We start from the raw sequence: 21,923 nt of genomic DNA on the forward strand, positions 1-21,923 counted from the left end.
TAATGCTCCCTCAGTCACAGCTGATGGGGTTGGCACCTGACCCATGGTGGAGGAATAAGGTCCCCTTGTATTAGAATTTGGAACTGCTGAGTGATTCATGCAGTTTCCTTCTAGGGGCTGTATTTAATAGATAGAACCTGAGTACAACTGAAGACCATGTTTTCTGCCATCTAGATTGGGAAAGTATAGAACACAAGGGGACTGGTGGGGGTGGGTGGATGTCACAGTCACTAAGAGAGGGGCAGAGAGGCAAGAGGTGGGGAGCACTCTTGATGTTTCTGTGCCAGCTACAATCCTGTCCTTGGGTGTTATGCAATACCTCCATATCTTTATAAACTCATCTTCTTTTTTTTCTTATTTGCTTAAGCAAGATCTGCTACATTTCTTTTACTTGTGACCAGAGTCCTATGGAAGATATCCCTCCTGCCAGATTATATACTTCCTTGGGGATAGTGATTCCATGGTACTATAACCATCTGTATTAGTTTCCTAAGGTGGCCATAACAAAGTACCAGCACTCGGTGGATTAGACAGCAGAAATTTCCTTTCTCACAGTTCTGGAGGCTAGAAGACCAAACTCAAGGTGTTGGTAGGGTGGGTTCCTTTGAAGGCTATGAGGTAAAATCTGTTTCAGGTTTCTATCCTTGGCTTGCAGATGGCCACCTTCTCCCTATGTCTTATCACACTGTCTTCCTTCTACACGTGTCTCTGTATCCAAAGACCCCCTTTTTATAAGAAAACCAGTCATACTGCACCAGAGCCCACCCTAATGACCTCACTGTAACTCTCTAAAGACCCTCTCTCTAAATAAGTCACATTCGAGGGACTGGAGCTTAACGCTTCAACGTGTGAATCTTGGGGAGGCACAGTTCAACTTGTAACCCCATGTTACAAAATGCATAGTAACAAACTGTGCCATACACACAGTAAATGCCAAAACCATTTCTCTGGATTAAATGAATGAAAATAACTTCTCATACATATGAAAAACTCAACTACGTGCCAGATACTGTCCTAAGCTTTTTACATGTATGAATTAATTTAATCCTCACACTTGTCCAGATGAAAAAAAACAAAAAACAAAAAACAAAAAAAAACAAGGCAGAGAGAGACTGAATAACTTGCACAATATCACACAGTAAGTAGCAGAGCCAGGATTTAAACCCAGGCAGTCCGGTTCCAGCCTATGCTTTTGACTGCTACACCCCACTCCTCCCACTGTTTAGCTGAATAAGGCACTGGGTGGATTACAACTGGGAATTTTGGGGACCTAAAAATAGCCCATTTGAAGAGAAAACCAAGTTTATATGGAAAGGAAATATCATTTCATAGTGATTTAAATGTATCCCCTTGGAAACATTTAACAGAATTATGACCAAAGACCTAGTCATCTCCCTAGATGGCATTAAAGGAAACCCAGAGTGCTTATGTCTCTTGCTTTAATTAATAGCCTCATTATGTTGTGGCAAGGTGAAAAGCAAAGAGCTCTGTTAATGAGTCCAGGTTAGTAAATAGTGGTAATGACCTGTTTATTAAGTCTAATGTCTTAAAAATTCAGCCCCATCATGTTTAAGATACTCCACTGGCGAGATTACAAAGAAGAATTAGCAATAAAAGTTGTTGCTTGAGTGTGAGGAGAAAAAGATGTTAGAAGAAAGTTGCAACACAGAACAGTTGGGCACCAAAAACTTGAAGAAAGGGAGCAAATAAGAATCTTGAATCATAGAATCTCCAACTTCGAGGTGGCCAAGCCCCAGGGGCTGTCTTGCTGCCCAAATGGAAAGAGATAATCTGGATAAAAGACACACTCAGCCTTGGATATACAAGTTAGAAGTTCATGGTGTTCAGAGCAAGGTGTCTAGAATTATTTCCTAGTTATGTTTATGAGTAATTATAGGAGGCAAATACCTGGGTTGTTAGGGTAGCCAGCATCTGTTGGATCAAGTACAGAGAGGGTAGTGAAGAAAGGGCTCTCTTCTGTATTTTACTTTTTAAAAACTTCAATAAACAAAACTTGGAAATGAACTCAGAGGTATCCAAGCACTTCTCCTTCAAGGTAGTGATTCTACTGAGAGGAGAATCTCAAAGAGCAGCTGTTTTTGAAGAGCCTCAGAACTCTCACAGAAACTGTAGTAGGTTGAATTATCTCCCCCCAAAGATATGGCCACATCCTAAGCCCTGATACCCACAAATGTGGGTTTGTTGGAAATTGGGTCTTTGCACATTTACATCCATAATCCATCTAGAATTTTAGTTTTTTGTGTAAGATCGGAGGTAAGACCCAAGGTTCAGTTTTTCCATATGGTTATTCAAATACTTTGGCACTATTTATTAAAAGACTCTTCTTTCCCAATAGAGTTGTGCTGGTGCCTTTGTCAAACATCAAGTCACCTCACATGTGATCTATTTGTCTATCCTTGAGTCTGTTCCAAGTTGTCTCAGTTACTGCAGCTTTGCAGTGAGTTTTGGTATCAAGTAGTATAATATTCTAAGAGGGAAGCAGCCCAACTAGGTTCCAGTGATAACAGGTTCAAAGACAAGACCACACCTCTTGTCTCCTCAACCTGCTGAAGCAGATCGAAAGTTTTCCTACTAACCCACTCCAAAATACAGTCACTGGGCAAAGAGGTGACCTCAAAGGCTCTATCCTGAATAAACCTACCGAATGTTTCCCTAGTGATGTGATTGGTTGAACAGAATGTGTTCTATCCTCTGATTCACACTACAATCCACCATCGTGGCCAGACCTCTCAAAGAGCTCCTCAGGGGATTCCCACCTCTCTTAAAGGTTTAAAAAAAAATCAAGATCTCAGCCCCTTCAGCTTTGTCAGTGTGGCAGGCCAGCTGAGAGGCTAATAAATGGAGAAGCAAGCACTTCCATGACTTTGAGTCTTACCTGTACTGAGAAATGGCGCCTGTGGCATTCTATTGCCATATTCACCTGCTCCCATAAATTTCTCTTGGCTTTATAAATGAACTTTAGGGTTTCAGGACAGGTCTAAACATCATCTTTTATTTGAGCTTCTGTACACCCTATTGAAAGCTCAAGCCCGCTATCTCATCTGCATTACTTTTTCCCTGTCTGCTGCTATGAGGGGGAATTTTAAAGAATTTCTTTCCCTTCTTTTTAACAGAAAAAAATAACACCATAATGAAGAAAGTCTGTGTGTAATTTTGATTGTGAAGATTCTGTTTTGAAAGGGAAAACTGTCATATTACACATTTGTGGGAGATTTTCTCTAGACATCATTAAAGACAGGTGGGTTTTTGCAATATGAGGCACATATAGGGACTTTGGATTTTGTTACTCTTGTTACTTTTGGTACCTGGTATGGGAGGTTTTTGTCACTGACCTCAATGATACCTGAAAGTGCTGGATTATCTGAGTTTTCCTATTTGTGACTTTTTAAAACATGTACATGGAGGAATCAAAGAACAGTGGAAAAGGAATTGGTCTTTAAGTCTGGGGACCAGGGACCTAAACCTTGGATTTGACCCAATAACAATGACTGCAGGCAGACCCCTCACTCTCCACTTGTATTCTCTTTGACTTTAAAATGAAAGAGTTAGGGGCGCCTGGGTGGCTCAGTCGGTTGAGCGTCCTACTTCAGCTCAGGTCATGATCTCGCGGTCCGTGAGTTCAAGCCCCCCATCGGGCTCTGTGCTGACAGCTCAGAGCCTGGAGCCTGTTTCAGATTCTGTGTCTCCCTCTCTCTCTCTGACCCTCCCCCGTTCATGCTCTGTCTCTCTCTGTCTCAAAAATAAATAAACGTTAAAAAAATTAAAAAAAAATAAATAAATAAAATGAAAGAGTTATAAGGGGAGCCTTAGGTGGCTCAGTAGATTGAGCATCTGACTTAGGCTCAGGTCATGATCTTACAGTTCATGGGTTTGAGCCTTGCATCAGGCTGACATTGCAGAGCCTGCTTGGGATTCTCTCTCTTCCTCTCTCTCTGCCCCTTGCCCACTCACTATCTCTCTCTCTCTTTCAAGAAAAAAAAAAAAAAAGAATAAACTTTAAAAAAAAAGAAAAAAAGTAAATGAAAGCGTTATAATCAATAGAGTCAATATCTTTCTTTCTCAACTAGTGTCCCCCAGTTATCACTGAAGGCAAAATCTATCATCACATCTTATGAAAAATGAATCCTATGCATTAATATTTTTATTAGAAAGCTGTTCATTGCTTTATACTCAGCTTCAGGCACATAGTAGGTATCCAAAATTTTTTGTTAAATAAAGTGTTACTTTTATTTTTGGGGTGCCTGGGTGGCTCAGTCTGTTAAGTGTCTGACTCTTGGTTTGGGCTCAGGTCATGATCTCATAGTTGTGAGTTTGAGCCCTGCATTGGACTCTGTGCTGACAGTGCAGATTCTGCTTGGGATTCTCTCTCTCCCTCTCTCCCTGCCCTTCCCTCCCTCCCTCCCTCCCTCCCTCCCTCTCTCTCTCTCTCAAAATAAATTAATTAATTAAAAAAAAAAGGAATGCCATGCACTAATATTTTTATTAGAAAGCTGGGCGCTGCTTTATACACAGTTCTAGGTACACAGTAGGTATCCAAAAATATTTGTTGAATAAAGTGTTATTTTTATTTTTGATGAGCAGATACCTATGCATACTATGCAGCATGCTTAAGAAACTGTCCATTGCCAAATTCACTAGACCACAAAACTGAGGAGAATGTTTCCAGGCACAGAGGAGGGGAAAGGCCCAATCTAAGTTGCTAGTAACAAAAGCACAGGTAAAAAATACAGGGCTATTGGGTCAATGGAATGGTGAGATGTCTTTAGTAGCTGGGGCATGGAGTTAATGGAGGAACAGAATAGGAAAAAGAGCTAGAAAGGTAGGTCAGAGACCAGTCCAGGAGGATCCTGAACTTTCTGTGAAGGAACATGAATTTCACTGTATAGTGCATTTTATCTTCTGTTACTCGTAGTTCTGTTACTTCATTACAGATTACCACAAGGTAAATAACTTCAAACAACACAAGTGTATTATCTCACTGCTCTGTAGGTCAGAAGTCCACGTGACTTCGGCTGGTTTCTCTGTTCTGGGTTTCACGAGGCCTAAATCAAGGTTGTTAAGCATCTAAGCTTTTACTGGAAGACTCTGGGAAGAAACTGTTTCCATACAGTTTGGCTGTACAGGTGGCTGGCAGACTTCACCTCTTTGTGGTTGTAGGACTGAGGTCCTGTCTTTTCTGGTGTCCCCTGGAAGCCTCCCCCAGCCAGCTACGGGCACCTGCATTCAGCATCACATAGGACTCTCCATCTCCAAACTAGTAATGGCACATTAAATCCTTCTTATTCTTTAAACATTTTTAACTTCCTCTCCTGCCACATTTCTGTCTCCACCCAGAGTAAATTTAGTTTTTAAGGGCTTGTGTGGGCTCACCTGGATAACCAGGGTCACTCTCCCTATCTTAAGGTACATAACTACAGTCGCATCTACAGAGTCCCTTTTGAGTATCACTTTCACAGGCTCTAGGCATTAATGTTTCTGGAGGGCTACTGGGAAACAGGAAAGGCTGCAGATGAGGGGAGTGGTTACATATTTAACAACAAATATTTCTGCAGAATTTTCTAATTTCCAAGCTGTTATAGGCACTAGATATGGCTGGAATCATATCCACCAACAAAATGTCCTCTACAGCCCCCTTGATCAGAAGGCAATAGAAGCACCTTTTTATAATTAAACTCACATCCAGTTCCAAAACACAAATGCACGCAGGTGCGTGCATGCATACACACACACACACACACACACACACACACACACACACACACACACAGGATGGAATGCATTCAGTTTCCTGTAGGGTCTTTGGCTGCATTGTCACTGGAACTGGCACCTGGTGAGCATGTGATGCCAAGTAGATAATATTACTGAAAGCATGGGGTATTCATGTTTAGTTACTAGTAATTGCATTTGTGATGATAATGACATCTGATGACAGAATGGAAATGGTGATTGTAATCATAATTACGATAAGCTGAAGAATGCTATTAGGTCAACAGATCAATGGGAAAGAAACTGAAAATGGGGCTTGGATTTGGATGACTGACAAGAATGTACCCAAGAAACCAAGAATGTGTGGGAATGTGAAGGTAGCAGCTATCCGCCTTGACCATGAAGCCTGACTAAAGGAGGATTTCGACACAAAAAGATGTTGTCCGGAGTCCTGAGAAAGGCAAGATGCTGGCAGACAGACTGTTCTGGAATCCGAGGGTGGCTGATAAGATACTAGAAATTCCTGTCACTTGTGAAATCTATCTGGCCCAGACTGTACTCTTAAACCCTGAGAGTGTGCCCCCTTGTACAGCCTTAGGTATTCCATAGATTTTTCAGGAGAAGAGAGAGAGAGAGAAAGAGACAGACAGACAGATACTGAGTGTATAGGAGAAGGTGGGCAGTTTCCATCCAGTACCTTTTCTAATGCTAGGTCAACTTCTGACACTCAGCCTTGTTCTCCAACCTTTCCCATTACACCCCATAAAGAGGAACTGTTAACCTATGGGTCAGGACATCACAATGCTACAGTTGACAGCAGGCAGGGTCACTGCTAGGCTGAAAAGGCAGGCAACGGCGTGGGATTCTGGCTTGTCTGTAGCTGAGTGCCTGCTGGTCTGCATGGTTATCATGTCAACTTCCTCCCTTGCCTGTAGCTCCTCAAAGGGGTTCATCTCAGCACCCATCTTTCCCTCTGCTGCTCTCTCTTCCATGAGTTGGCAACCATCAATTCGGATTCCCAGAAGCCCCAGATGTCCTGCTCTCTCTTTTCATAATCGTGTTTGTTGTACCTTGGAACTGTTTAGTGATAACAGCCACATATTTAGTAAGTAACATCCACAAATATACAGGACTCACGCCAGCTCTGGCAGAGATCCCTGCCATCAGGCTGGGGGACCTAGGCTGGCTAACGCTCAGTGGTGTTTCTACTCTTATTTGCTATTCCTCCCTGTGTATTTGGCTACCTTAGGAACCTAGAACAGGGGTGCTGGTAGTGATTTTCAAGGTAGGATTAGGGCATTCCTGCATCCTCCAGCAAGTTATCATCAAAATTCCACTCTAATCCCTAACAGACTGTTATGTTTACTCTTGGGAACAAAACTGTGTCATTAACAAATTCTTTAAAAAAAAAATCAACATTCTGCAAGTGCTGTGATCTTCACGTCTTAAGTTCTTTCACAGAGTCTCTCAGGGTCTAAGAGGCTCATTAGAAGGACAAACAACAACAACAATACTAATAAAGTAGCACTAAATACAGAAAACCTAAGTCCTGCCTGGCCTCTAACGTCCTGTGTGATTTAGACACTGATGAAGTGATAACCTCTTTGACACCATCCCCTGTGCCCCACACTGGCCTCCTTTCCATTGTCAAACACACTGAGCAAGCTCCGGGCTTGCTCCAGTCCCCAAACCTCTAGAGCTTCCTGGAGATGGCAGCAAGGCCACCTTCCTCACTCCACTCATAGCTTTGCTCAGTGGAGCCCCCAGTAGCACCTCCTCACAGAGCACCTGCTGTACTCCCTGTCCTGTTTCCTTGCTTGAACTCATCCCCACTGACAAAACTGTACATTTGTCTGCATATGACATGATTTACATCCATCCCAACTTAATATTTAATGGTCCAGCTCTCTCACCAGAATAGAAGTTCCAGGGGGCAGGGATGTCTGTTTCGTTCATGGCTCTATCTCAGCATCCAACCAATACCTTGCATTACAGCACAATGCTCAAATATGTGAATGCCTATTGTAGGTGTCCAAGGTGAGCCCAGGGAGGCAAATGACCTTTCCCAAAGTTACAACCTGGTAATTACGTCAGCTGGGACCCAAACACAGGCCGATACCTTCCACATGGCACCAAGTGGCTCGCTGGAGACGATGCGTGTTATAATTCACAGAGCTGGGTCAATTAAAGGGCGACTTGGCCAGCCTTGGGCTTTCCTTGTGCTGCGACCGCCCTTGTTTTCATACCTTCCCACATCAGTGTGCGGCATCCGTCAGCAAAGCTCACGGGCCCCTACCCCTCCTTCACCACTCTGCCTCTTCCAAATACCCTGCTGCTGCAAACACTTGGCAGGTGGCCCAAGGCCTGCTGTCGGCAAGAACTGCTTCCTGTAGATTTCCCGGCACAGGCTGTGTTTTTAGTTCTGAGGGCCCCGTGGGCTCAGTGACTTCCTTGGCTGGCATCTGAAGTCTTTTCCACCGGTTCAGATTCACCTTGTAGACAAAAGAGGCTTTGAGAGTCTGCAGACTCTCTGAGTGGCCCCTTCCAGACAAGGAAATCTCACTCAGGAGCAGTGCTCAGTGAAGGCCCAGGCCACTGGGTCAGGCTGTGCCGAGCACCCAGCTATGACAGGTAGACGCGAAGACATATTCTGCTCATCAAAACATAATACTCGTGTGTGTGCGTGTGTGTGTGTGTGTGTGTGTGCGCACGCGTGCATGCACGAAGGCAGGGCAGGGAGCGATAAATACATAAAAACATTTCAAAACAAATATAAAAATATAGAAAAAGATTGCAATGACAAACCTACATTCTTAAATGTTCAAGTAATGGAAAATCCAAAATTAGGTGGAGTTAGCCACATTTTAAAAACAAAACAAAACAAATCATCAACAGTGATTTGCAGTTTACAAAGAGTTTGGTATAGAGTGGTTTTCAGAACCAGACTACAAGTTTGAATCTGAGCTCTACGTCTTACTTGCTGTACAACTCTAGGCAGGTTAGCCTTTCCACGCCTTAGTTCACATCTGTAAAATGAGGCTAAGAATGGTGACTTCCGAGGGTGGATGTGAGCATTAAATGAATTAATCAGTTTAAAAGCCTGTACTCAATGGGGTGCCTGGGTGGCTCAGTCAATTAAGTGTGTGACTTGGGCTCAAGTCATGATCTCACAGTTTGTGGGTTCAAGCCCAGTATTGGGCTATCTGCTGTCAGCACAGAGACCAATTCAGATCCTCTGTCCCCCTTTCTCTCTGCACCTCCCAAACTGGTTCTCTCTCTCTCTTTCTCTCAAAATAAATAATAAACAATTTTTTCAAAGGCCTTACTCAAAAATAAATAAATAAATAAAAAGCCCTTAGCAAGGCATGTAAGTGAACATAAGTACATAATGAATGTTACTTATCACGGTATTTAATTGGATCATTACAACAATCTCTTGATAAGAGGGTTAAGTATTAGCATCTTCATCAGCCGACAAGAAAACTGAAGAGCAGAGAGAACAAATGACTCAGCCAAGATCATAAAACTACTGAGCAAGAGAGCTATGACCCTGACTCTATTCACCCATTCATTCATTCACTTAACAACTACTATGTCAAGGACAGGGACTGATGACATAGCAGCAAATGGAGCAAAATTCCCTGTTCTTATGGGACTTGTATTTAGTAGGGAGACAGACCATTAACAATAAACAATATGTCAGGGGAGGAAACACAGCTTCTGGTAAGAGGACAAAGTGCTGGGAGGTGTTATGTCAAATAAGGGGGCGGGGGGTCAGGGGAAGGTGGCACTTATCAGTGTTATAAGCAAAGTGAGGGAGCAAATCATACAGTAAGAGAGAGAAAGGCTTTGCAGGCAGAGGGAACAGCAAGGAAGAAGGCCCTGAGGCTGGAGTATATGTGCAGAGCTCAAAGAACAGCAAAGAAGGCAGTGTGGCTGTAAAAGAGCTGGTGAGGAGTGAGTGGAAGGAGATGAGGTCAGAGAGGGGACAGTGGATCCATCATGATAAGGATTTTATTCTGGATGAGAGGGTTAAGATGTTAGTACCATCACCATCCTCCTCAGCAACATCATCATCTTCACATTGCCAATGAAGATCATGATGAAGATCCAACATTATCACCACCAGCACCATCACATTTGGCAATGAGAGAACTCAAGAGGCCAAGTTTGCAAAAAATCACCAATAAATGTGGCACTCTCATTTTTAAGGAATTTTTTTAACAGCCAGGTTTGTTCTCCAGAGCCTAGATGTACATTTGGTAGAGAGTAAGCCAGAGCACGGAGGCATGCCCTAGTTCTGTCCTGACAGTCACCCCTTCCTGCTCAGATTCCCAAGGAAGCTGTACCCACAAGAAACAACAGCAACTGAGAATCAAAGAAAAACATCCTTTGCATCCATTGTCCTTTTCCCTCTGTCAGGTCAGCTTCAAGGGTGAGGAGAGCTTTTGATAATGTCTTGGAGGAAGAAAGGAAATGAGGAAGGAGAGGAGGGAAGGGAAAGGGAAAGGGAAGGGAAAGGCAGAGAAGGGAAGGAAAGGCAGGGGAAGCCTTTAGGGGGACAAAATGGTGGGACCACCATAGCCTCCAAAGCTTTTAAGGTTGAGAGACCTAGGAAAGAATTTTGCCGCCTGCAACAAACTTTTCCTACCTACAACAGATCGGGGCAAACATTCAGAAATTTAAAGACCACACCTTAACTACACAGAAAAAAAATGATGGTTAATGTCCGCTTGACATCTACTTCTCTTCCTGGCCGAGCTGGCTCCACACATTTGAACACTATTTGGCTGAATGTTCAGAGAAGTGTGTTTATAGGATTAAGCAAACCAGGGGTGAAAGTCTCCCCACATTTCTCCAGAGGGACGATGGACAGTTTGGGGACTTGGAGACTGGGATGTGGAAGCAAAGGCCACTGCTGGGCAGCTGCTGTGTCCAGTTGTATCACAGGCATGTGTGAAACTGGATGGCTGGAGCTCGGGAGGGGCTGTCTGGGGTCAGAAGAGCTGACATGTCATAGCACACATGACCCTGAACAACCCAGGGGAGACACTGAAAGAACTTAAGTAGGCTGATGGCATTTAATTTCTATAGTTTCTTTCTCCAAATTGAAACTTGTAATGTGATGGCAGGAACGTCTTATCCATCAAAGCTCTGAGAAATCCAAATGCTCTTATCCTGCCTTCAGGCACTTTTTTTTTTTTCATTTGGAAGGTACAAAACCATTTTCAGGGTTATAGAAATTAAAAGAGCATTCAGAGGCGCGTGGGTGACTCAGTCAGTTAAGTGTCCAACTTCAGCTCAGGTCATGATTTCACGGTTCATGAGTTCAAGCCCCGCCTTGGGATCTGTGCTGACAGCTCGGAGCCTGGAGCCTACTTTGGGTTCTGTTTCTCCCTCTCTCTCTGCCCCTCCTCCACTTGTGCACACACTCTCTCTCTCTCTCTCTCTCAGAAATAATACATGAATAAACTTTATTAAAAGAAAAGAGCATTCAACCTTCTTTTCCTACCCATTGCTCCCCTTCTCTCCCCAGAGTTGCCTCCCAGCTGTCTCCCCGCGTCTCACCTTCTCTCAATGAATCCAGTCTGCACCCAGAGATGAGGACCTGCCACTTCCTCCTACGGGGGCCCCCGGACACACAGTGACGTTTGAACCCTGGACACAGAGGCCCTGCTGTTCTAAGGCACCTCCAGCTTGGTGCCAGATACTTTGGGAAGATCAGCATTTTAGGACTCAGGGTGCTAAATGCTGTGAAGGAGAATGAAGCCGGTGAAGAGATACAGAGTGACTGAGAAGTGTGCATGGAGGCGGGGGGGAGTGTCACTTTAGGGAGAGTGGCCAAGCATTGCTGAGGAGGTGACACTGGCACAAAGAACCTCAGTGAGGAACACAGTGCGGACACCTTGGGGAAGGGGGTTCCAGGCCAAGAGAACAGCAAGGGCAAAGGCCATGAGGCAGAGTGCGCTCACTTGTTTTTTAACGTTTGCTTTCGTCGTGGTAAAATGTACCCAAACATAAAATTTACCATTTTAACTGTTTTTTAAGCAGATAGCTCAGACGCATTAAGTATATTCACATTGTTGTACAACCATCACCACCATCCATCCCCAGAACTTTTTCATCATTCCCAACAAAAGCTGTGTACCCGTGAAACAAGAACTCCCCAGTCCCCTTTCCCCTGGTAGCTACCATCCTACTTCCTGTGTCTTTGAATCTGACTACTCTAGGGACCTCATATAAGTGGAATCATACAGTATTTGTCTTTTTATGTCTGGCTTAATTCACTGAGCATGGTTTCAGGGTTTGTCCATGTTGTAGCATTTGTCAGAATTTCCTTCCATTTTAAGGCTGATACTCCATTGTGTGGATAGACCACATTCTGTCTACACATTCGTCTGTCAATGAACATTAGGTTACTTTTATCTGTTGGCTGTTGGGAATAATGCCACTGTGAGCATGGATTTAAAAACATCTGTTTGAGTCCCTGCTTTCAGTTCTTTGGGGCATATACCTAGAGGTGGGACTGCTTGGTCATAAGGTAATTCTGTGTTTAACTTGAGGAACTGCCACACTGGTTTCCACAGCGGCTGTGCCATTTTACATTCCACCAGCAAGGCACGCAGGGTTCCAATCTCTCCCCAACCTCCCCAACACTTGTTTTCTGTCACTGGATTTTAGAGAACAGTGAGAAGGTCAGCATGCCTAGCTCAGAGTAAGCAAGGAAGACAAGGCAGGAAAGGGCAGGAAGAATGCCAGAGAAGTCTAACCACTAAGGGCCTATAGCTGTGGGAAGGCCTCGGGCTAATACTTGGAGTGAGCCTGGGAGCCTTCAGAGAGATGTGAACCATGAAAGGTCATCATCCCATTTATATAGTAAGGAAGGTAAACCCAAAGCTCCCAGCTCCAGAGGCATGGGGCCTCCAAGGGTAGCCCCATCCTCCTTTCTCCCAAGCTGCCAAAGGGTTAAGTAAATGCAAACACGGGTAAATGCAGTGAAAGGAGAGATTTCCTTCCCCTGGCTGACAGACCTGACGCAGGAAGCAGATTCGTTTTCCCTGTGCAGGAGAGGCCTGGCGGACTTGTGCTTCAAGAAGAAGATGAACGTCGCCTGGACACGAGATGGCTTAGCACTTCCCATGTTCGTTTCTGAGAGCTACTGAACAGCCTGAGGCCCCATCTGTTTTCAATCTTGTTAAAAGGGCCTCGTGTGCTGGCGCCTATTTAAAATAATGCACACATGGAGTTTCTAAAATGAAGAAGAAAAAAGGCCTAAGCTTTCCCTGCCGGCACAGCTTATGTGTTTATTTTGGAGCAGGCTTTGGGAGTTCTGAGACAAGACATAGCTAATTTCTCTTCCCGGGGTTGATTTGCAAGTCCCCATAGGCTTCTGCTCCAAGCATTTAAGGCAGCTTGGTATGAACCAGTCACCCCTTCAAAACTCCACTGTGAAATATCTCCAAATTAAGGTAGGGCTCAGGAAAGGGGGAGCCCAAGGGCCACTTTCTCCTTGCAAAGGAGCTGTTCCTTGATTCCTTTTCCTCAATAGGGACTCTTGTTTCTAGAGGCCAAGTTCATCTTCTCAGATGATCATTGTCTTCCCAAGAGGCCACAGTAGTTCCAAGACAGCATGATCCAGATAAGGCTCAGAGCCAATCTGAACCGAATCCCCAAATGGGGAGTGCAAGGGACAGTGTCAGGGAAAAGAGCCACCTGCAGTCAAGGCATTTCCATGTCAAGAAGCCAAGGCAAGGATGGTTCTCTGCCCACTTCCAGGGAGCAGAGTGGCCCTCTGAGCTGCTGGCTCACAATGGCACTCACACACATGTCAGGCACTACCAAGAATTTTAATGGGTCATTTCTGACTTTGCAGGCTCAGGGAAAACACCTCATAAGCTTAGAATCACACATACAACCTCATCGGTGGCCCACATGACTTCATAAATAACTCCCCCTAAACCAACAGCAAGGAGAATACAGACAAAGGTAGAAGGGAAACAGGATGAGTGTGTCCGTGGTGGCCCAGCAGTGATGGCTCATGTCTTTTTCTACACCTTCACACCTACTTTAACTCTAAGAACCTGGCTGACATTACTTTCACTTGGTGGTAGTAATGTCCAATGGTTTATGAAAATGGTTTATCCCAGTAGGAACAAAAGTAGGAGAAACAGCAGCAACAAAGGCTAAAGTAGAAGAATCAGTGATTGTAGTCTTTGGAGAAGCACCAACAAAAGTAACTGTAATAGGACTAGATGAGGTAGCTGTATGAATACAATTGGTATTTCCGGTGGCAATATAATAATGATATTTATGATTTCATATCATTAATTATACTTATATTAGGATTAAAATGTATCATAGTTTTTACGCACTTCCTATGTGCCAGGCACCGTTCGAAGGGCAGTAACCACTTAAGGGAGGTCGTCTAATTATTATGCCCACTTTATACCTGGGAGCATTGTGGTGTAATGAGATCACATGTAGTTCCCAAGGTCACACAGCTGGGAGGTTACAGACCAGGTGAACACAAGTAGTCTGGCTCCAGGGTCCCTGCTCTTAGCTACTTCACTAGGCTTCTTGCAACCCATAGCAGTACCTGAGACAAGGGGAACAGCAGGCCTGGAGGTCATGGTAGGGTGACAGCAGGAGAATTACCTCCAAAGAGGCAGTCTAAGGAGGGGCCTTAGTCACCTTCTGGAGGTTCAAAGGACTCAGGGTTTTCCAGCTATGAATCAAACAGAGCAGTAATTTTTATGTTTTAATTTGCTTAAATTTGGGGGTTTTATATAAGATTTAATTGGAAATAAAAGAGTTTGTTTTTAAAAGACTATTAAAAAGGGGCACCTGGGTGGCTCAGTCAGTTAAGCGTCCGACTTTGGCTCAGGTCGTGATCTCATGGTTTGTGAGTTCGAGCCCCGAGTTGGGCTCTGTGCTGATAGCTAAGGGCCTGGAGACTACTTTGGATTCTGTGTCTCCACCTCTCTCTGCCCCTCTCCTGCTCATGCTCTGTCTCTCTCTCAATAATAAATAAACGTTAAAAATAATTCAAATAAAATAAATACTATGAAAAAAACTACAGTGCGATGAGGCTTGGGACTTAGGTGTATTAGCCATGTCTTATTTTCTATATTCTGATGTTTTTACATCTTGAGGACTTGCTGACCCTGGAAAGACTGCCTCTCCCAGTTAGCCAATTCCTAGAGATGGTAAACAACTCTCTTTCAAATGCAAGCCGAAACCAATCCAGAGCCTGTTGGTTAACTACCTGCTCTACCAGGTTCTCACACTCTAGGCCACTATCCCCCTGCTCTAAGACCAACAAAGGCTAGGTTCCAGACAATTAGGGACAGCCCCCTACACCCCAGAGCCTGCTGAAATTATTCCAACTAGTCAGTCCTAAGGCTGCTTGCCCCGCTAGCCCTTTCCTTCCTGCAAATCCATAATAAAGGCTCTTGCCCACATTTTCGCCTAGCTCCCTCTGCCTCCTGATTGGCCATGGTGCTTCCTCATGTGGTCCCCAAACGTGGTAAGCTAGGCCTCCTGCTTTTAGGGGACTATGAACACAATGAACTTCATCTTTCATGTAAGTTATTTCTGTCATCTTTCCATACTTAACTAAAACAAATCCTGAGTACTTTTACAATAGGTTTGGTCCAGCCCTTCAGGATTTCAACAGACTCTAGGCCTCTGCTGGGTTACTGGTACAAGCCAGGGGACACATTTATTATGTGGGGTTGTGTTGCAAAATCACACAGCATGGGCTAAGAGAGACCCAGGTCCAATTCCATTCTTGGAACATTCAGCTGTGTGATCTTGGGGAAATCACAGGAATTTCGGCCTCAGTGACTTTGTCAGGTAAGAATGGGGGAGAAGGTCCCTGCCGTGTCCTTGTCCCAATGCTACTGTGCTGACTGAAAGGGAGTGTGAAGGTGAAGCTTCTTTGGAGAGGTCTGGTCTGGGAAACCCACACCATCATACACTACACTGCTATCACCTGTCTTTAGGGAACCATGGGGCTCCCTGCACAAAAGGTCATCTTTGAGTTGTTTCTGTCTAAAACAGGGTTTCTCCACCTTGGCACCTTGACATTTTGAGCTGGATAATTCTTTGTTGCAGGTGGCTGTCTTGTGTATTGTAAGATGTCCCTGGCCTTTACCCATACACGTCAGCAGCATTTCCATCTTGTGACAACCAAAAATGTCTCCAGGCATTGCTAAATGTCCCTCGGAGGGCAAAATCGCCCCTGGTTGGGAATTATTGATAGAGAAGAAGGAATGACTTAAGCTCTCTTCCCTCCCTACTTGCCTGCCTGCCTGCCTTCCTTCCTTCCTTCCTTCCTTCCTTCCTTCCTTCCTTCCCTCCCTCCCTCCCTCCCTCCCTCCCCCACCTTTCCAAAGATGCTCAGTAGTTTGCACCCCCAGGTATTCCTACACTATGGGTCTAAGGGGTATAACCAGAAAACAGTTGTTCCTGTAGACAACTCCAGGTTACAGATCGCCAGAAGAAAATTCAGAGGTCTGTTGTTCAGTATTCTTGGTTTCATTCCCATCGTATATTTATTAACTGAACTTATCTTTCCAAGATCCGACCATCTTATCCCTAATTTACAATCCTTTTTAAGTAGGCTTGTATCAAACCCACAGAATGTGAGAACTGAAAGTTCCTTTGGGGTCACCCAATGGGTTTCATTTTACTGCCAGCTCTGGTTGCTGTGTGGAGAATAATGAGGCTGCCCTAAGCTCGGCTGGGAAGCATGCCTTCATTGAGCAGTGGTATCTGTTGGGGCTGGGGAGAGCTGGCAGGTAGAAAGCGCTCCAAACATTGGCCAGTTCCTCCTTTTACAAATAATCAACCTAGATCCAGGGTCCCCTCTGATTTAATGAAAATGGACCACATTTTTACAGTGTGCTGAACACAGTAGTAGTGCTATGATCTCTCCATTTGGTGGATAAAGAAACTGAAGTTTAGAACCTTGAGTCACATCCCCCAAGTCCCACAGGTAACAAGAGGCACTGTCAGGACTTGATCCCTTGCTCTTCTGATCTGAGGCATAGCTTCATCCATCATACCAAATTGCCTCAAAATATCTCTTCTTTATTTTTAAAAACATTTTTTAAAATTTATTTATTTTTGAGAGACAGAGAGAGAGAGAGTGTGTGTGCATGTGCAGGAGTGGGGGAGGGGCAGAGAGAGAATGAGACCCAGAATCTAAAGCAGGTTCGAGACTCTGAGCTGTCAGCACAGAGCCAGGCATGGGGCTCAAACTCATGAGCCATGAGATCATGACCTGAGCCGAAGTCGGATGCTTAACCGACTGAACCACCCATGTACCCCAAAATATTTCTTCTTTCTTCTAAGGCAACAAAAAATTTTCCTCCACGTGAGTAAAATACAGAATAGTAATAAGAATTAGTAAAAATGAGCCTGTTTACTTCAGAATCTTAATGTCATTTCCCAATAAATATATAGCGAAGGACAATTAAAGTGAGGGTTAGAAGAAACCAGAAGGGACAGTAGTAGATTCATATCCCCCAAAATGAGGGGTGAGGTTGCAGTGGGAGTTAGGAGAATAGGGTATGGGCTGCTTGGGAACCAGGGGTCGAATCATGACTCTGCCAACTGAAAGCTGCTCTGCTGGGCCTCTCTGAATCCTCATTTCTTCCCCTGTGATAGTAATAGATAACTTACGAGGCCACTGTGAGGATGAAGGGAGGGTATGTATAGCAAATCTTGGTGGAGTGTCAGGCATGCGTGTGTGTATGTGTGTGTATGCAGCAAATGCTTAATATATGGGAGTCCTTATATTATCACTATTATTGGTACTATGCAATACTAAATTTCACGAAGGTGTTTAGGGGAAAGAAGGCTAGTTCTAAACTATTAGAGACCACAAAAAAGGAGTGGAGCATGACCTAGGTTTTAGAGAGAAGGTGAACACATAAATAAAAAGGTACAGGAATGGAAGAAGAGACAGATGGGTAGATATTCATAGAAATCACATTTTTGGAAAGCGAGATGTGGAACCTAAGAGAAAAGCTGCTGTAAACAAGAGACCATCGAAATTAAATATTGGCTCCTCCAAGGACTCTCGGGGGCATCACTGAGCAGAGAGAGGAAAAGAGAGGTGGTGAGAAAGGCAGGCCGGTGCCTGATTGGGAAGAGCCATGGGGCTGCTTAAGGACTCTGGCCTTCATCCCACAGACATGGAGGAGCCTGGACCGAGGAGGGCAAAGGGAGCCAGACAGACCAACGCAGCTGCACGAGAATAAGCAAATTAAGACAAATGATCAAAACCTGGTTCTGTCCAATGAATGCAAAGTTGGGGTTCCTGGTGTGTGGCTGGCCCCGCCAGGGGAGATTCACCCGTCTGTTTCCCTTGCTTTTCCTGGCAGCCAGAGGGGTGGGCTGCCGGTCTCCTCCCTGTCTGGACAGAATGCAGGCCCTGAGGTGGGGTGGGTGGGGAGGTCACCTGGTTCAATTCCATCTTAAACAGGCTGAAAACCCACCCAGAAGCCCATGAGGGGAACTTCAGGGTTGTTGCTCAGGGAGTAAAGAAAGGTACCAGCAACACAGATACAGGGAGCTCAGAAAACCCACATGGGCTATCCATGGTCTCCAAGAAAACCAATCTGAAAAACTGCATTAGGCCAGACGTAGCAAGCCTTTTTTTTTTTTTTCCAGGGCTGGCTGGGCAATGGGTGAGTTAAGGGGAAAATTATGGGCTTTTGGAACAGGCAGATAGAGGTTCCAGTAGCAATTCTGCCACTAACTACACAAATACCTACTTCACCTCTCTTGGCCTCAGTTTCCTCATGAGGACAATAATGAGACTCACACCACAGGCACTGCTGAAGGGTTGAATACAGCAGCATGCAGGAAGCATGAGGCTGACGAGGAGCACACAGCTGACCTGCAGTAACTAATCTTCCTTCTTTCCTTGGATTCGCACTCAGAACCTCCAAAGCGCAACCCTTGATGCCCCCAGATGAGGCTCAGTTCCGCTTCTTCTCTGGTGCTGCCTTCTTATCACTGCCAAGTTCTTCCCCTGGGAACTCCATTTTTTTTTTATTTTTTAAGTTTATTTATTTATTTTGAGAGAGAGAGAGGCAGAGAGAGAAAGAGAGAGAGAGGGGGAGAATTTCAAGCAGGCTCCATGCTGTCAGCCCAGAGCCCAACATGGGGCTCAATCTCACGAACCGTGAGATCATGACCTAAGTCAAAATCATGCGTTGGATGCTTAACTGACTGAGCCACCCAGGTGCCCATTCCCCTAGAAACTCCAAAGCCAGACTTGGAAAAGAAGAGACAGGATGGGCATAGTTTGGCTCTCTATCACCCGCACCACGACCTTGGGTGAGGAAGTGTGCCTGATGAGCCCCAGTTCTATAGAAGGGTGAGAGGCAGTGAGATGTAGGGTCAGCAGTGTGGGCTCCAGGGCATCTTTGGAGCCTCCATATCTCAGCTCTCCCGCCTACCAGCTGTGGGGCCATCAGCAGGATACTTACCCTTTCGGGTCTTATTTCCATCAGTATTTCCTTGGTGGGGCTGTGGGGAGATTACATGAATTCTCAGACAGTGGCTGGCACGTCATGCTCACTCAAGCACGTTTTACCTGTATTGTAATGTATCATTGCTTTACATGTATCATTCATGTCAGACTAGTGCTTTACCTGTGTCATTTACCAGACAATAGGGTATTTTGGTAAGTCTATCTCCGGGGAAGTTCTTATGGTGGATCCAATATTTTCCCTGTCACTGTTTGATTTTTCCTTACCACAGAGAAGTTAGAGAGATATGAAATGATGACAGATTATGTATCTGGGTACTTGGAGCACCTACTAAGTACCTGAATAAGTACCCAGTGGTAGCCTACCCACCACATGCTACTGTAACACTGTGTATCTTTCTTTCACAGCTCCTAATCAATTTGTAATTATGGGGTGTGTGTGTGTGTGTGTGTGTGTGTGTGTGTGTGTGTGTGTGTGAGAGAGAGAGAGAGAGAGAGAGAGAGAGAGAGAGAGACTGATTATGCGATTCGTATCTGTCTCCTCCATTAGATTTTAAGCTCTATCCAGTAGAGACCACATCTGTGTTTTTTGTTTTCATTTTTTTAATGTTTATTTATTTTTGAGCAAGATAGAGAGAGTGTGAGAAGGGGAGGGGCAGAGAGAGAGAGGGAGACACAGAATCTGAAGCAGGCACTAGGCTCTGAGCTGTCAGCACAGAGTCCAATGTGGGGCTCGAACTCATGAACCACGATATCATCACCTGAGCTGAATTCGGAGGCTTAACTGACTGAGCCAGCCAGGTTCCTCGAGACCACATCTGTTTTCAATCACCACTGTAGCCATAGCACATAGTAGGCACTCAATACATATTTATAGAATGAATAAACATACTGTCCATGTTCTCTAAAGGGAGTGACAGGCCAGTGGACTAGTAACCTCAAAGCAATCTGGTAAGTGTAATGGTAGAAAATGGTAGAAATGCTTGTGTGAGAGCATGGATAAGGGGCAACTGGTCCTGCCTCCCGTGGGTGGTCAGGGGAAGCAGAACAGAAACAAGGCCAAGGCTAAATCTTGAAGACGTTGCAGCAAAATTGGGGAAAGGATGCCCTAGGAGGAGAGATTTCATAAGCACAGGCATGGATGGGGATGTAGACAGAAGACGGTAGTGTTAGGATGGGTGGGGAGCTACCAGGGGTTTGCTGGGACTACAGCCTAAGTTAGATAATGAAGGGGATGAAGAAAGAAAGGTAGGCAGCGACTAGCTCACAGAGGACCTTGGAGGCCAAGCTTGAGTCCCATGGAACAAGTCTCAGACACAAGCCGGCCCTTTACACATAAGAAGAAATTCACCATGTTTTGCCCAGACTTTACTTCTCTGTAATACACCTTGCCCCCTAAAATAGCATCTGGATAACTGTGAATTCCACCTCTGCCACCTGTAAGCTGTGCCCCCTTATAACCACCTCTCTTAGCCTTAGTTTCCTCAGCTAGAGAATGGGGAAACATGTTAATACCTACCTTCACAGGAAGTGATGGGGATTAAATGAACTAATCCATATGAAATGCTTAGTGTACACATGCCATGTAAGCATGGGATCAGACAGTGGCTATTCCCATCGATCCCTTCCAAGCCCAGAACAGCACCATCCATGGAAATTCGTTCATGTCACTCTCTAAACTTCCTGAGAGAAGTGGTCCCAGATAGGTTCAGCCTGGGCTGAATTCTAAAGTAAGCAGCTCCTTAGAATAGCTCCTATGTGATCTTAAAGGTAGACATGGTAGGACATATGAACTCATTCTCAGGTATCAGCATCCCCTCTTTTACTCAAGGATTGGAAAATGTAGCCAGTCTGGGTAGGATCCAAAAGAATCCATTTCAAAGCAGAAGTCCTGTTTATGTGCGGGCCTGGCTTCTCTCCTCAGGAGATTCTGGTCAGGGCGGGTTGGGAGATTCCTTAGACAATCTAATAGATTAGTTTCCAGTTTAGCATAACAGCTAGACAGATTTTTGTGGTGAAGTCATCCCAGTCAATTAAAAGGCATTTTTCCCTGCTGCGAGTTCAGAAGTCCCTTTGGTCTGTTCCAGCTTTCTGGGATGTTTCATAATAGGCTCCACCCTGGGTTAATTAATAACCCTGGATTCTACTAAAATGCAAGGCTGAAATCCTGTGTGTAAGCACATCCGGGCAGGGGCTGTTGGCAGAGTCAGGGTGAAAAGCCAGGGGGAGGTCCTCTCATCAGGGAGTGGGCCAGACCCCAAATGGTAGACAGGACAGCAGAGCCGGCTCAGTAAATGTAAAGAGTGGCCGAGCAAAAGCTGAAGGTCAAAGCTGGAGAGGGTATGAGGAGGGGCAGAAGTCGGGAGGAGGGGGCAGAGGAGGGAGATCATAAGCAGTCAAAGGCATCACAAGGCCAGAGATTAGGCAGACTGAGAGCAAACTGGAATGTGGGGGGGAAATGGGACAGGGCAAGTGGCTGACAAAGGTGGTGAATAAGAAGCGGTTGACAGTGCTTGCTTTTATGGGATGCCAGTGCAAACACATCATGTGGTTCTGGTTCCATCCTCTCTGCTTTAAAGAAAAAATAGGTCATCTCTTCCCCTTTCAAATGCAAGTTGCAGGTACAGAATGAAGCTAAAGACCATGTGGCAGGGACTGACATGCATTCACTGGATAGTTACCAAGTCCT

General features: G+C 44.9%; 1 protein-coding gene across 2 annotated transcripts in view; it reads right to left on the reverse strand.

The window, feature by feature from the left end:
* Positions 1-21,923, reverse strand: part of SYN3 (synapsin III) — a 465,836-nt gene that overhangs the window by 373,654 nt on the left and 70,259 nt on the right. The window lies entirely within an intron of this gene.

This window comes from Felis catus, chromosome B4 (assembly GCF_018350175.1).
Source record: "Felis catus isolate Fca126 chromosome B4, F.catus_Fca126_mat1.0, whole genome shotgun sequence".
Lineage (NCBI taxonomy): Eukaryota > Metazoa > Chordata > Mammalia > Carnivora > Felidae > Felis > Felis catus.